At 40.5% G+C, this 11,887-nt stretch overlaps 1 long non-coding RNA gene across 1 annotated transcript; it reads right to left on the bottom strand.

Annotated features, from left to right (window-relative positions):
- Positions 1-312: 312 nt before the first annotated feature.
- LOC148772765 (uncharacterized) lies at positions 313-1,136 on the bottom strand. The gene is made up of 2 exons (XR_016031694.1): positions 669-1,136; positions 313-454 (listed from the first exon to the last, which is right to left on the bottom strand). It is a non-coding gene; the product is annotated as an uncharacterized LOC148772765 (long non-coding RNA).
- Positions 1,137-11,887: the final 10,751 nt, after the last annotated feature.

Raw genomic sequence — 11,887 nt, forward strand, 5'->3', positions numbered from 1 at the left:
CAACTAACCCAAAAAAATTGAAAAAAACACAATCACATGCATATAATCTTTAAAACATGAACACGCATTACTATACATTAAAAAACACATAACGTGCATATAAATATAGAGTAAAAAGCAGTTTGCCCCCTAAACTAAGGGTCGATTTGCACTTTACCCCCCAAACAAAAAAAATTTGCACGTTTTTACCTAAACTCATTAATTCGTTGCACGGTGCCCCCTAAACTCAATTTTCCGGCAATTTTAACCGGAAAGTTAAAACATATGCTTTGCACGTGAGATTTTGAGGGATAAATTTGTCCCTTCACTTGCATCTTTAATATTAAATACAAATAAATATAAAAAAAAAGAAAAAAAAAAAGAAAAAAAAGAATAAATAAATAAAGGAAAAAGAAGCTATCATCCTTCCCTGCAAACCACTTCCGAATCCTCCAGGAAATAGCCCGGATTCGAGCTGTAGAGCAAAATCGACGAACAATTAAGCAAAATCGACAAGCAACAGAGCAAAATCGACGAGTAACAGAGCAAAATCGACGAGCAACAGAGCAAAATCGACGAACAACAGAGCAAAATCAATGAACAATTGAGCAAAATCGACGAACAATTGAGCAAAATCGACGAACAATTGAGCGCACAAATGAAATTGAGAGAAGAAGAAGAAGGCGTACTCTTGAGCTCATCGAGCCAAAAAAACGACGCGTTCTTCACGATGAAGAGCTGCTCCTTCTCCGTGGTCCAGAGCAACCGCCACGTGGCCGACAGAGATCTGTCGGTGGTGACGGTGCCGCGGCCGACGGCGGCTAGGGAATCGATTGCTTCGACTATTTGGGAGAGCTTTTGGGGGTCGGCTTGGGTTTTGATGTCGTGGTCCTGATCGGAGACGAGGCGGAGGAGGTGGCGCTTGGCGGCGACGGAGGAGGGGGACTGGGATTGGTCTGTGAGAGAGGAGCGGGTGACTGCAGCGAAGCTCCTGGTTGGGTGTGTGAAGTTGCCATGGCGGGAAGGTGAAGGCAATTTGTGGCCGCCATTTGTACTTGCCTGATATCTTTCTGGTGTTCGATTTTTTGCGCATATAAAAATGAATATCCAATTAAGTCTTAATACATTTATTTAATTTATTTAAACGATTAATTTATATTTAAAATATAAGATGTATGTGAATGGACAAATTTATCCCTGCAAATATCACGTGCAATGCACATGTTTCAGTATTCCGGTCAAAATTGCCGGAAAAATTAGTTTAGGGAGCACCGTGCAACGAATTAATGAGTTCAGGTAAAAACGTGCAAATTTTTTTTGTTTGGGGGGTAAAGTGCAAAACGGCCCCTAGTTTAGGAGGCAAACTGCTTTTTACTCTATAAATATATGTTACTACATGTGACTATAGTTATATACAATTATCTATAGTTATATAAGTGGCATAAGTCCGGAGTACTGTAGCATGAATCCAACTTCACAAAGGCACTTCATCGAATTTTATTCTCTGCATGTCATAAAATTATAATAAAAGCAAAACATGCGACAAAAAAATACGAGTTAAATAGCAAAATGGAACATGCGAGTTAGGTTACATGAAAAATACAAAAAAAAAACATGATTTTTTTTGTTGATAAATTTACTGAACTAAAATCGACTACAAATGACTATAGTATACTACAAGTCCTATATATAGTCATGTAGAGTTACAAGTAGTCATGACTATACATAACTACATGTGACTGACTATATGTGACTGTATATGACTAAATATAACTGTATATTCACCTGACTCAAATCACCCATGTAAGTAACCATTACTGGTTAAATTTCTATTACAGGCAAACAAAGCTCTCACACATTAGGTATTTCAAATCATCTTCAAATAAATACAAAAACAAAATTACATATATATAATTTATAATAAAAAAATCAAATTACATGAAAAATATTAAAAACATATGATTTTTTTTGTTGATAAATTTACTGAACATAAATCGACTACAAATAACTATATTATACTACAAGTCCTATATATAGTCATGTATAGTTACATGTAGTCGTGACTATACATGACTACATGTGACTGACTATACATGACTGTATATGAGTAAATATAATTGTTTATTCACCTGACTCAAATCACTCATGTAAGTAACCACTACTGGTTAAATTTCAATTACAGACAAACAAAACTCTCACACTTTAGGCATTTCGAATCATCTTCAAACAAATTATAATATGATTTATAATAAAAAAATTAAATTAATCCAAGGAAAAATATTTTAATATTAATTGTTCACAGATCTTAAAAAACATAGTAGATCAGTGTTTTTTTTTATATATAAATGCAGTAAATATATACAAATCGAACACCACCAATTCCAGATCTGAAATTTTAGATCTGACTACACATCGTCGGATCACAATTTAATTTTTTTGAATTTAGTTGATTTTCATAAAAAAAAAACAATAAAATAAGGTGAAATAGTTAAGAGAATTCAGATCTTAAAAAATAAATTAAAAATGGATGGACATTCATAAATTAAAAAAATAACTTAAAAAAATTGACGTGAATGGTTTAGTACCGAGTTCAAGGCGGTGGGAGGAGCAACGACGGCCGGCACAAGGCCGTGGCGGAGCAGCGACGCAAGGCGGCGGCGGAGCAGCGACGGCGGGAGCGCAAGGATGTGAGGGGAGCGACGGCGGCGGAGAGTTGTGGGTAGAGAGAGAGTTAGAGAGAAAGAGATGAAGAGAGAGAAAGAAAGAAAGAGAAGAGAGAGAGAGAGTTAGAGAGAGAAAGAGAAGAGAGAGAGTGGGGGAGTGGGGAGGAGACGGCTGTGGCCGATAGAAGTTGTTGGGGGAAAGAAAAAAAAGGTAGGGTTTAGGGTTTTAAGTTGTAATTAAAAGGGCAAAATGGGTATTTTGATTTGTCTAGGGGGGTCTATCAAATTAAGATTAAAATTTGGGTTTTTGGCTAGAAACGAAAAATGCATAGGACCTATCCCTATATATTTTCAAAACTAGGGGGTTAACCCACATTTCCCCATATATATATATATATATATATATATATATATATATATATATGATGATGCTAAAATGTAGCTCACCTAGGGTAGTGTAGAAAATGAACTGGGAGAGCAAAGCGGATCAGTAGCTTGACAACTTGATGATCCTGAGGTACCTGCCAAATGAGCACACGTGAACTACGCCGGGGGTTGATCCGGCGGAAACCCCTCCGACGCTCAAGTCAGACGTGCTGATAGTGGAAATAGTCCAGATAATACAGTTGATAGTATTACTCAGTTAATAGGACGTACCTCAATAAAATGAGTAAAACCTCTATTTATATGTCATTTATTGGGTTGGGTTTGTTTCGTTGGGCCCAAGCCTTACTTGAAGGTGTTTGGGCCTCGGTGATATTAGTCTTCGATATTGGGCTCGTAGCCCAATAGGTAAAGAAATTGTAGGCCCATTGGGTTGGCGCAATTAGGCATATATCATTAAGCCCCCCACTCTCGAGTCGATGTGGGGGCCATGTTGTGATGGGTCTCAGATCGTGTCGAGAGTAAAAATTGTAGACGTCGATCGTTGGCGTATGGCCTAATGGTATGCGAAAACGCGTTGGAGCGTGTGTCGGAGGGGCGTGAATGCGCGTTGGCGCATAGCGCGACAAGGTTGTCGCGATGTAAGTTAATTGAGTCGTCGGTTTTGTCCCGCGGCGATGTAGTAGCGAATTATCTCCTCGTGGGAGTTGTCTTGTCGCGGGGTAATAGTGTTGATCGAGTTATCTCCTCGTGGGAGTTGTCTCGCGATAATGTAGTAGTACGGATCAAGTAATCTCCTCGTGGGAGTTGTCTCTGGGGTAATCGAGTTGATCGAGTTACGTCCTCGTGGGAGTTGTCTTGCGATAATGTAGTAGCACATAGTGAGCATTCTCCTCGTGGGAGTTGTTATTTATCGACATTGTCAATGTTGTGACGCGTTGCTTGTATGTGTTTACATATAGCCTTGTGCGTGATGTACTTGAGGAAGGGATCAGGCTCTCAAGATTTTTATATGGGGATCGTGCCCTTTGTTAGACCTCGTGGGTCGTAAGTATGTTTGGACCGTGGCCACGTTTTAATGAAGGACCCATCGAAAACAAGTAGATAAATTTGAGTAATCAAGCTGGCCAGGCTATATAGATTCCCATAATATTTCTAAGTGTTTCTAGGGTTGTAATCGTGCTAACTTGAGCTTGCGATTATATAGTGAAGTTCGGGCGAGTTGTCTCCTCATGGGAGTTGTCTCGCAGCGAAGTTGTAGAATCATTGGATGACGCGCGACTGACGAGTGTGCGGATTGATGTCGCTCTGAGCGATTTCTCTCCTCGTGGGAGTTATCTCGCTGAGGGTTCGTAGTACCGAGCGAGTTGGCTCATTGTGGGAGTTGCCTTGCAACGGATTTGTAGTATCGAGCGAGTTGGCTCCTCGTGGAATTTTCCTCGCAAGGGGTTGTAGGTCCGAGCGAGTTTGCTCCTCGTGGGAGTTGTCTCACTGCGGGATGTAGGACAGAGCGAGTTTGCTCCTCATGGGAGTTGTCTCACTGCGGGATGTAGGACAGAGTGAGTTTGCTCCTCGTGGGAGTTGTCTCGCTGCTGGTTGTAGGGCCGAGCGAGTTTGCTCCTCATGGGAGTTATCTCGCTGTGGTTATGAGACCCGAGGGAGTTAGCTCCTCGTGGGAGTTACCTCGCAACGGGTTATAGGACGGAGCGAGTGGTCTCCTCGTGAGAGTTATCTTGCTATGATTTCGTAGACCCGAGGGAGTTGGCTCCTCGTGGGAGTTGTCCCGCTGTGGGTATGAGACCCGAGGGAGTCGGCTCCTCGTGGGAGTTGTCTCGCTGTGGTTGATAGTACTGAGCGAGTTGGCTCCTCGTGGGAGTTGTCTCGCAAGCCCCCCACTCTCGAGACGATGTGGGAGCCAAGTAGAAAGGGGTACCGGATCCTATTGAGAGTAGATCTGTGTTGTAATCTTGCGTTAATCGTTGGCATGGCGTGGAGAAATAATTTTCTTTATTTATCCGTTTAATAGCGAGCGCGATTTGGTAGGCGCGTTGAAGAGTTCGCGCGATTTGGTGGAGCGCGTTGAAATTCTCCCGCGATTTGATGAAGCGAGGTGAAATCTACGCGCAATTTGGTGGAGAGTAGCAAAAGTTGTGCCCAATTAGGTGGGAGCGCGCGCTCCAAGGTGACCTTGGGAGGCGCGCGCGCGTGCATGGGAAGGCGCGCGCGCGTGTGAAAGAATTTTTTTTTTTTTTTTTTTTTTTTTTTACTGCTGGCGCGCGTGCAGTGCACGCGCGCGCGTCTGGCGCGTGTACGCCACGCGTGCGTGCTGTGCACGCGCGCCTCGTGTCCCTCATTTTTTATTTTTTTTTTCTGTTTCACTGACGCGCGCGCGCGTCAGCGCGTGTGTTCCACGCGCGCGTGTGGTGCACGCGCGCCTCCTCCTCCTCCTTTTTTTTTTTTTTTTTTTTTTTTTCTCTCTCTCTATGCTGACGCGCGCGCGCGTGCTGTGCACGCGCGCTTCATCCTGCCCCTTTTTATTTTTTTTTTTTTTTTTTTTAGCCGCGCGCGCGGCTTGGCTCGGCTCGCGCGCGCGGCTCGGCTGCATCTCCTCCCTTTTTATTTTTTATTCTCCTTTTTCTTTTCTTCTTCTAATTCTTCTTCTTCTTGTATTTTTTCATCTTCATTTTTTCTTCTTCTTTCTTCTTCTCTTTTTTCTTCTTCTTTCTTCTTCTCTTTTTTCATCTTCTTTTTTCTTCTTCAATTCTTTTTTTTCTTATATTTTTTCATCTTCTTTTTTCTTCTTCTTTTTTCTTCTCTTTTTTCATCTTCTCTTTGGTTGATATTCATCCCCTTAGGGATGTTCTATTTTTTGAGTTGGGAGATTATCCTCGTTCCTTGAGATGGGATGTGCACCCCCTTGGGGATGTTCTATTTTTTGAGTAGGGAGATTGTCCTCGTTCCTTGAGATGGGATGTGCACCCCCTTGGGGATGTTCTATTTTTTGAGTAGGGAGATTATCCTCGTTCCTTGAGATGGGATGTGCACCCCCTTGGGGATGTTCTATGTTTTGAGTAGGGAGATTATACTCGTCTCTTGAGATGTGATGTGAACCCACTTGGGGTTGAAAGGTAAGTGTGATGCCCAACCTTAGGATGGGGATAACTGCCCATTGTAGGATGAGGCGCTCGAGACCTATGGTCTGAGGTAGATGCGCACGGTTGTGCCATTGGTTCGCGCGTGCGCGTCAGACCCTTTTTTTTTTTTTTTTTTTTTTTAGTAGGGACGTGAAACACTTGATGGGATGTGAAACCCCTTGGGGTGGAAAGGTAAGTGGATGTACCACCCTTGAGATGAGATGCCCAACTTTAGGATGGGATAGCCCCCCATTTAGGATGAGGCGATCACGAACCACTGGGGTAAGATGCCCAACCTTGGCGATATATGGTGCCGCTGATTCAGTGGCAGCACGAGTTGAATCTTCCGTGATTATACGCTGAAGGTCTTCTTTGGTTATCTGAACCGTTCGAGAAGTAAGTAGAAATTGATCATGTTGAGGACCCAGTGGGGCCTCACGAGGAGGAGCGTTGGCTCCTGCTATGACGATGTATGGTGCCACTGCTTTAGTGGTAGCACAAGTTGAAGCTTCCGCGATTATACGCTGAAGGTCCTTATCGGTTATCTGAACCGTTAGAAGAGCAAGTAGAAGTTGATATTTGTTGAAGTTTCGGCGATCCTACGCTGAAGGTCCTCTTTGGTCATCTGAACCGTTCGAGGGGGGGCCAAAGTAGGCCCCAGAGAGTCGATGACCCATGGCGAGCAAAAATTTTTGGGGGCACTATAAACCCCCCAGGGAGTCGATAACCCTTGGCGAACGAAATATTTTGGGGGCAGATGTAAGCCCCCAGGGAGTCGATAACCCTTGGCGAGCGAAATGTTTTGGGGGCACTGTATACCCCCAGGGAGTCGATAACCCTTGGCGAGCGAGATATTTTGGGGGCAGAGGTAAGCCCCCAGGGAGTCGATAACCCTTGGCAAGCGAAATATTTTGGGGGCAGATGTATAACCCCAGGGAGTCGATAACCCTTGGCGAGCGAAATATTTTGGGGGCAGATGTAAGCCCTCGAGGAGTCGATGGCGGTGGTGCCATAGGTGGCTCCACATGTGGAGCAGGTGCTGGTATCGCGTTGGGAGCATTTGCTCCCATCGTGGCGATATATTGGGTCACGGCCTCTGTGGCAGCGCGAGTTGAAGCTTCTACTATCATGCGTTGAAGCGCATCCTCGGTTATTTTAACCATTCGAGGAGCAGGGAGTGGTGGATCGACGAGTGGTGGGTCCCTAGGGGGGATCACCTGAACCTCGCGAGGCGGATCCATGGGACGTGGAGGAGGTGGCAAGCCAGAGCCTCCCCGAGGTGGGAGGTCGTTAGCTGTGTCATTTTCTCTCCGAGCAGAGGCCTCAGGAGGATCTTGTTGGCTACGTGATCTGGTTTGCATCGTTCCCACAGACGGCGCCAAAATGATGATGCTAAAATGTAGCTCACCTAGGGTAGTGTAGAAAATGAACTGGGAGAGCAAAGCGGATCAGTAGCTTGACAACTTGATGATCCTGAGGTACCTGCGAAATGAGCACACGTGAACTACGCCGGGGGTTGATCCGGCGGAAACCCCTCCGACGCTCAAGTCAGACGTGCTGATAGTGGAAATAGTCCAGAGAATACAGTTGATAGTATTACTCAGTTAATAGGACGTACCTCAATAAAATGAGTAAAACCTCTATTTATATGTCATTTATTGGGTTGGGTTTGTTTTGTTGGGCCCAAGCCTTACTTGAAGGTGTTTGGGCCTCGGTGATATTAGTCTTCGATATTGGGCTCGTAGCCCAATAGGTAAAGAAATTGTAGGCCCATTGGGTTGGCCCAATTAGGCATATATCAATATATATATATATATTGTTGGCGTCAGATTTTCACCGATAAAGAAATCCGCCACACTTGGGAAATAAAGATTGGCAGATATTTGTTCAATGTTTATTTGGGAAATTTAGAGTCCTACATTTGTAATACTTTAGGACTTAGTTTTATTTCTTTGTACTCTACTCTAGTTAGGAATCTTTTATAACTATCTAGATTAGAATTATATATTGATTAGGATTATGTTTCCTAGTTATTCGATTCCTTCGTGAACAAGGTAGGGGTTTTTGAGGCCGACTTTACGGCTATATAAGTCTCCTCGACTCACAAAGCCCGTGACACTTTTTGGGAGAAGAATCACTCCATAGCTTTGAAGAATCGCTGAAACGTTCTGCTGAACAGAACTGTGCCATCGTTGCATGTGTCAACTTATACAGATCTGAAGGGAGATCAACCGCGCCACTGAAGTGAGTTCATGCCTAAGAGGAGTTCTAGGCACGCGGTGTGGAGCTGCCGTTGGAAGAGACACGGAGTTCGAGTTGTGTACAGGAACGGCCTGAAAAAATTATAGAGGGAGTTTTAATTATTTTATTAAGTCCTATTAATGTACATTATAAATTTGAACTAGTGAAATCGTATTTGCAGGTCCACGTGGATGTAGGGCACAATTGTGTCTGAACCACATTAATTCTTGTGTTCTGTTTATCTGCCTTAGTAGAATACAACTATGTTAACACAAGAATTATAGTTGTAACTAAAACATTGTTTCGACTAATCAAACTGTTACAACTAGAGAATTACAGAATTTATAGGCATATAAATATATATATATATATATATATATATGGGTTTTTATGAATAAGTGACCAACCATGTTTATAAGCTCATTCTTTTAATATGTATTATAAATAAATGAAATATTAATGTATATGTCAAAATTACCACAACTCTTTAAACTGTTGCTGTCAGTAATTCTATTGTCGTTTTAAGCTTTTTTTGATTTTGTTTGATTTGTTGCCAATATTATTTTTATTTTTTTGCCTTTTTGTTTTGTTTGATTTGTTGACCGATTAACGTAATAATATTACTGTCTATTATTGATTATTGTAATATTACGATAAACACAGTAATATTACTGTGGTTAACGGTAATATTACTGTCGTTACAGTAATATTACTGTGGATCACAGTAATATTACTGTCAACCACATCAATATTAAAATTGAATAATTTGTGAAATTTGGTGTCAAATTGAGGTTAAATTGAACTAAATAACGAAATTGGAGCATAATAAAATGTGAAGGGGTGTTTTAGTCTTTTACACAACTCTAGATAATGCGTGGACTTTTTTGTAAAAGATTTTTTTCATGTGGACCCCTTTATTAATAAGTATCTCAAGATGGTCTTATTTGTTAGGGGTGTTATGATATAGGTCCATAGTGACAAAACTAAGTAGAATAAATGGCAAGTCCAACTAAACTTTTGTTTCACATCCTTTATTAAATTCATTCAAAAAATGTCCCTCCACACATAAATTCGAATTTGTATTAAGTAAAATTCAAACGACATTTATATTTTTATTATGCATTTAATATCTTCATTTTTTCATCTAATAATATATTTTATTTTAATTTTACCGACTTGGTCATCTTTATTTTTTCATTTTTTCACTCTAACATTTTTTACTTTATTATAAGTAACTTTTTTTTAACATTTTATTGAAAATTACGGAAAATTAATTTTTCGTTTTTTGTCAAATAATGCAACAAATTTTAAAAAATACTATGGTATACTATGGTATGCTATGCTATGGCATACTATGATATACTACGGTATACTATGGTGTACTATTCCGAACTCTATCATTCAACAACTCCCAGCCGCCGCCAAACCCTAACTTCCAACATCTTCCAGCCACCGTTAAAATCATAGCATCCAACAAAATTCAGCCGCCGTCAAATCCTATCTGCAAAAACCTAGTCGTTCACCGTACCAACCCTAGCTGCCGACCAAATTAAACCCTAGCCGTCGACCAATTTAAACCCTAGCCGCCATAGCTGTCGACCAAATTAATACATAGTCGTCGACCAAATTAAACCCTGGCCGCCATAGCCGTCGACCAAATTAAACCCTAGCCGTCAACCACATTAAACCCTAGCCGCCATGGCCGTCGACCAAATTAAACCCTAGTTGTCGACCAAATTAAAACCTAGTCGTCATAGCCGCCACCATCCGCCATAGATCTGACCTCCACAACCATAGTTGTCGCCTCTTGCCTCCATATCATCCCCATATTGTCGCCGCCTCCACCGTCTTAGTTGCACATAGCCATCGCCCCCTCAATTGAGTGAAGTGATGGAGAGGGAGAGCGAGAAAAATAGAGAGAACGAGAGAATCAGAGAGGGAACGAGAGAATTAGAGAGAACGAGAGAATTAGAGAGGGAGAGATCAGAGAGAGAGAGAGAGAGAGAGAGAGAGAGAGAGAGAGAGAGAGAGAGAGAGAGAGAGAGAGAGAGAGAGAGAGAGAGAGAGAGAGAGAGAGAGAGAGAGAGAAGAGAAGAAATAAGAAAAATAGATCTGAGAGAAACGTGACTTTAGAATTTATGAATTTAGGTTGAGGGCAAATTTGGGATAACACGAAAATAAAGAATGTGGGTCATATTTGTTTTTGTAAAAAGGATTTAGTTCATAAAAAAATATTAGGGTTGTATCATACATCTAATTATGCTTCCAACTAGGGACCTCTAGCACATTAACCCTATTTGTAATGTGTCCATATATATATATATATATATATATATATATATATATATATATATATATATGGGCAACTGACAAAAAGGCCCATCACATGGGACTTAAATGCATTTTGGTCCACAAAAAAAACAGTCTATCAATTAAGCTCATCCCCATGTCTTTAGTCTAAAATACTCTCAATAATATAATTCTTATCAATTCCACCCATTATACTCTAACTTCCTAAATATTACACATTGACCCCGAATTTGAACAAATATATCACATTAACCCCCAAAACTTTTTTTTTTCAGAAAATAATTTTTTTTCTGAAATGTTTTTTTTCCGGCCAGATTCCGGCGGTCCGGTGTCCGGCGTTGACTTTTTTTTTTTAACTTTTTTTTTTCCTGAAACTTTTTTCCGGCCGGTCAACCACCGTTGACCGCCGGTCTCCGGCGTTGACTTTGTTTTTTTTTTTTTGAATTTTTTTTCTTAGAAAAAAATTATTTTAATTAATATTACTGTCTTGGCTACTAAATTACTGTCTCAGACAGTAATATTACTGTTTGGGACAATAATATTATGAATATTATTTTTCCGAACAGTAATATTATTAATCTTATTGTCTAAGACAGTTAAATTACTATTGGACACAGTAATTTAACATCCAAGGCAATAATATTAATTGAAATAATTTTTTTAAAACAAAAAAAAAAAAGTCAATTAACAGTTAAATTACTGTCTCCGACAGTTAAATAACTGCCGGAGATAGTAATTTAGCAACGAATACAATAATATTGATTAAAAATATTTTTTTTTAAGAATAAAAAAGTCAATTAACAGTTAAATTACTGTCTCCGACAGTTAAATAACTACTGGAGACAGTAATTTAGCAACGAATACAGTAATATTAATTAAAATATTTTTGAAGAAAAAAAAAACAAAAGAGTCAATTAACAGTTAAATTACTGTCTCCGACAGTTAAATAACTGCCGGAGACAGTTATATTAATTAAAATATTTTTTTTAAGAAAAAACAAAATTATAAAAAAAAAAAAAAAAGTCAACGACGGAGATCCGGCGGTGAACGGCAGTTGACCGGCCGGAAACAGATTTAAGGAAAAAAAAAGTTTAAAAAAAAAAAAAAAAAGTCAATGCCAGAGACCGGCGGTCAACGGCGGCGACCGTCGGTCTCCGGTGGTGGCGGGTCAAAATT

Source organism: Erythranthe guttata, chromosome 1 (assembly GCF_056151865.1).
Source record: "Erythranthe guttata isolate IM_541 chromosome 1, IM_541, whole genome shotgun sequence".
Classification (NCBI taxonomy): domain Eukaryota; kingdom Viridiplantae; phylum Streptophyta; class Magnoliopsida; order Lamiales; family Phrymaceae; genus Erythranthe; species Erythranthe guttata.